Genomic DNA, 5,000 nt, shown 5'->3' on the forward strand with positions numbered 1-5,000 from the left:
ACCGGTGGGCGTTGCACTCGCAGTCGCAAAAACGTACGGCAAGTATATTACTCGGAAGAGTTTATGACAGTCCAAGCCCCCCTGCGTGGGGAGCGTCTTTCTAGGCCATGACCCACCGGAAGGGCGCAGCGTCCCCCACCCCAGACATGTGACGTCACACTATCGGTATTGACGACTCGACTCATTGCTTATAATCATTTGCCATACACCGGTGGAAGCTGCCGAGACGAGTAGCTACATAGCGCGCTCGCCGTGTCACTAATGTACAGAGATACAACAGTTTCGACTGGAACCGGATTAAACGTATACACGGCGCTGATTAGTAATACATAGACCCATCAGAATACAGATAATATATACAACTGTCCGTATACATGCTGAAAGACTCTGCTCACAATCACAACCACACGGCAGCCACACACTCTTATCACGCACTACTCTCCGCCTGTAACACGCACACAGACAATATGTAAGCACCAGCATGGAACAACACCCAGTGCATCCTCTCCGCCACATGAGACAATCCACACTGTCATAACCAGACTGGGAGGTCCACTCAGAAAACGGAATATCCCACCCCCCCGACAACCACCATTGCTCAGCTAAGCCACCAACACCCACACATGTCCTACACAGGGGTGCACCCAACATCACAATACTGCCTCCTCTCACAGCACACAAACAATGGCAGGAATGAAAGACACAGGTCTGCCACAAGCATGGAATCGGAGCGCCGCCTGTCATGAGCCAAAGGTGCATCCTGACGTGGCAAATCAGATGATGCCGCAGGCATCCACTTACTATAATCACAATCAACAAACCGACCGGCCGCCCCCCCCCCCCCCCCCCATTACACCTTTCCATACAACAATGTGTACCTTAACCTAAACTATACTGTACCTTAACCTAAACTATACTGTACCTTAACCTAAACTATACTGTACCTTAACCTAAACTATACTGTACCTTAACCTAAACTATACTGTACCTTAACCTAAACTATACTGTACCTTAACCTAAACTATACTGTACCTTAACCTAACCTATACGGTACCTCAACCTAACCTATATTGTGCCTCAACCTAACCTATGTTGCGCCTTAACCTAACCTATGTTGCGCCTTAACCTAACCTATGTTGCGCCTTAACCTAACCTATGTTGCGCCTTAACCTAACCTATGTTGCGCCTTAACCTAACCTATGTTGCGCCTTAACCTAACCTATGTTGCGCCTTAACCTAACCTATGTTGCGCCTTAACCTAACCTATGTTGCGCCTTAACCTAACCTATGTTGCGCCTTAACCTAACCTATGTTGCGCCTTAACCTAACCTATGTTGCGCCTTAACCTAACCTATGTTGCGCCTTAACCTAACCTATGTTGCGCCTTAACCTAACCTATGTTGCGCCTTAACCTAACCTATGTTGCGCCTTAACCTAACCTATGTTGCGCCTTAACCTAACCTATGTTGCGCCTTAACCTAACCTATGTTGCGCCTTAACCTAACCTATGTTGCGCCTTAACCTAACCTATGTTGCGCCTTAACCTAACCTATGTTGCGCCTTAACCTAACCTATGTTGCGCCTTAACCTAACCTATGTTGCGCCTTAACCTAACCTATGTTGCGCCTTAACCTAACCTATGTTGCGCCTTAACCCAACCTATGTTGCGCCTTAACCCAACCTATGTTGCGCCTTAACCCAACCTATGTTGCGCCTTAACCCAACCTATGTTGCGCCTTAACCCAACCTATGTTGCGCCTTAACCCAACCTATGTTGCGCCTTAACCCAACCTATGTTGGGCCTTAACCCAACCTATGTTGGGCCTTAACCCAACACACGTTGGGCCTTAACCCAACACACGTTGGGCCTTAACCCAACACACGTTGGGCCTTAACCCAACACACGTTGGGCCTTAACCCAACACACGTTGGGCCTTAACCCAACACACGTTGGGCCTTAACCCAACACACGTTGGGCCTTAACCCAACACACGTTGGGCCTTAACCCAACACACGTTGGGCCTTAACCCAACACACGTTGGGCCTTAACCCAACACACGTTGGGCCTTAACCCAACACACGTTGGGCCTTAACCCAACACACGTTGGGCCTTAACCCAACACACGTTGGGCCTTAACCCAACACACGTTGGGCCTTAACCCAACACACGTTGGGCCTTAACCCAACACACGTTGGGCCTTAACCTGCTCTGTAATTGTCATACGACGCGTTAAATTAGTGTAGTGTTGCCTAACTGCAACCCCCGCAATATAGTTTGCTACTCGCACTGCCCGGTCCCCAGTGTATCGCTTCATGTTAAACACCTTGCAGCTATACACTGTAATGTGGATGGCAGCAGGACGTACATGCTCAATGCCCTTTGCAGTTGTTCATTGGCATTTGCAGTTGTTCATTGGCATTCGCATGGCGAAGCACTTAGCCTACGCTGTGGTACGGCCTGTGTCAACTGTCCGCTGATGTTGTACGTCCAAATCACACACTGTACTGCACATTGGTCCTCATGTACTGAATGATACATCGTGGTACATGTGACCGTACAACGACTGCGCCAACAACGGCGAACCATGCGGTCCAAATGTTGTGCACTCAGCTACGTGTCGTCTCACTATAAGAGCTGGATTGCAGTGTGGTATGCCCTGGATGGCGATCAGCATGAGCCGTCTGTTGATGTAGTGGCGCGTGTTGTCAGACGTAGTCGTCTCTTCTCACACACCGTGATAGCATGGTGCACTGCGTTCCACATCTGCGACATGCGACAGAGGCCGGTTGACAGTCGTTCGCGCAATGGACATCGCATACGTACGGGGGCCACCTTCCACGTGTTCGCGAAGCGTGCACATGTTGTTGCGTGTATGTGGGCAGACATAGTGTGTCGTGACACCTGACACAGGCATGCAACAATCGTTGAATTTGCAAATGGCGATGGACGCCTACGTTTGCTGGTGACGTTACGCAAATGAACAACTGGTAAACCGTTGTGGTGCGGTTGTTCTCGCTAGAGGTGAATCAGTGATGGCGACGATCGGTTGAGCTACCAACCGGTTGTTCCAGCGATACCCACCATGCCCACGAACGTGAATGGCATCTGGGTGTGAAGCGATACGCGGCGGTGGCTGGGTGGGACCGTCCCCGGCCGGTGAGGGGGGGCCTCCCGGCGTGCTGGCCGCGCGGTGCGTGGGCGCACGCGCTACAGCCGGCTGGTGGGGGCGGCCAGTGGCAGGCGCGCCGGCCGACGGAGGCGGCAGGCGGCGCAGCTGCGCGCCGGCGCACCCTGCACGCGGCGCCGTGCGGCCAAAGTAGGTCCTCGCGGGCCCGGTGCGAAGCGCGGTGGACATCTGCAGTGTGCTGGTCCGATTGAGGACTGTGTGCGCTGAGGATGCGCCGCCGCCCGGCGCTCGGCGCCGCGACGCCGTCTGCTGCTCGGTCGCCTCTGCGGTTCTCGCAGGTGGTTTGTATCGCAGCTGTGCGGACGTGTTGGCGCGTGCGCTGTGCTGGGAGAGTTCGCTTCGGCACCCAAGTGGGGCTTTTGTCCTTCTGTGGCGCTGGCGTTGGAGCTGCCGGTCACCGTAGGTGGCGCGTGTTGTCTCCCGCCGGCAATGCCACGACAGCACGCTCCCGGGCCTCTGTCGGCAGCGGCAAGCTCAGTTGGGAGCACGGGTGGTCGCACCTAAAGCGTCTACTCGCCAAACCCCGGGCGATTGCGCCTCTCTCGAACCCGACCAAGTACTTAGGACGGCGCTGCGCGCCGCCGGGACCTGAGAGGGTTTCGAGGTGTATGGTGCAGGGGAGCTCAGCCTCCTCCTGTTTGCAGAATAATTGAGCGGACGCTTGCGTGTTCGCGCGGGCCCCCGGGACACACTCCCGGGCGGCCGGCTGCTCAGCTCTAGTTGACGCAGCTCCCTGGTTGATCCTGCCAGTAGTCATATGCTTGTCTCAAAGATTAAGCCATGCATGTCTCAGTACAAGCCGCATTAAGGTGAAACCGCGAATGGCTCATTAAATCAGTTATGGTTCCTTAGATCGTACCCACGTTACTTGGATAACTGTGGTAATTCTAGAGCTAATACATGCAAACAGAGTCCCGACCAGAGATGGAAGGGACGCTTTTATTAGATCAAAACCAATCGGTCGGCTCGTCCGGTCCGTTTGCCTTGGTGACTCTGAATAACTTTGGGCTGATCGCACGGTCCTCGTACCGGCGACGCATCTTTCAAATGTCTGCCTTATCAACTGTCGATGGTAGGTTCTGCGCCTACCATGGTTGTAACGGGTAACGGGGAATCAGGGTTCGATTCCGGAGAGGGAGCCTGAGAAACGGCTACCACATCCAAGGAAGGCAGCAGGCGCGCAAATTACCCACTCCCGGCACGGGGAGGTAGTGACGAAAAATAACGATACGGGACTCATCCGAGGCCCCGTAATCGGAATGAGTACACTTTAAATCCTTTAACGAGTATCTATTGGAGGGCAAGTCTGGTGCCAGCAGCCGCGGTAATTCCAGCTCCAATAGCGTATATTAAAGTTGTTGCGGTTAAAAAGCTCGTAGTTGGATTTGTGTCCCACGCTGTTGGTTCACCGCCCGTCGGTGTTTAACTGGCATGTATCGTGGGACGTCCTGCCGGTGGGGCGAGCTGAAGGCGTGCGACGCGCCTCGTGCGTGCTCGTGCGTCCCGAGGCGGACCCCGTTGCAATCCTACCAGGGTGCTCTTGAGTGAGTGTCTCGGTGGGCCGGCACGTTTACTTTGAACAAATTAGAGTGCTTAAAGCAGGCAAGCCCGCCTGAATACTGTGTGCATGGAATAATGGAATAGGACCTCGGTTCTATTTTGTTGGTTTTCGGAACCCGAGGTAATGATTAATAGGGACAGGCGGGGGCATTCGTATTGCGACGTTAGAGGTGAAATTCTTGGATCGTCGCAAGACGAACAGAAGCGAAAGCATTTGCCAAGTATGTTTTCATTAATCAAGAACGAAAGTTA

The 5,000-nt window shown here is 53.3% G+C and overlaps 1 non-coding gene across 1 annotated transcript in view; it reads left to right on the top strand.

Annotated features, from left to right (window-relative positions):
• The first annotated feature begins 3,918 nt into the window (after positions 1-3,918).
• The window catches only part of LOC126454613 (small subunit ribosomal RNA), a 1,910-nt gene continuing 828 nt past the window's right edge, over positions 3,919-5,000 (top strand). The window contains exon 1 of the ribosomal RNA XR_007585264.1: positions 3,919-5,000. This exon is cut by the window's right edge and continues 828 nt beyond it. This is a non-coding gene — a ribosomal RNA (small subunit ribosomal RNA).

Source organism: Schistocerca serialis, unplaced genomic scaffold (genome assembly GCF_023864345.2).
Source record: "Schistocerca serialis cubense isolate TAMUIC-IGC-003099 unplaced genomic scaffold, iqSchSeri2.2 HiC_scaffold_992, whole genome shotgun sequence".
Taxonomy (NCBI): Eukaryota; Metazoa; Arthropoda; class Insecta; order Orthoptera; family Acrididae; genus Schistocerca; species Schistocerca serialis.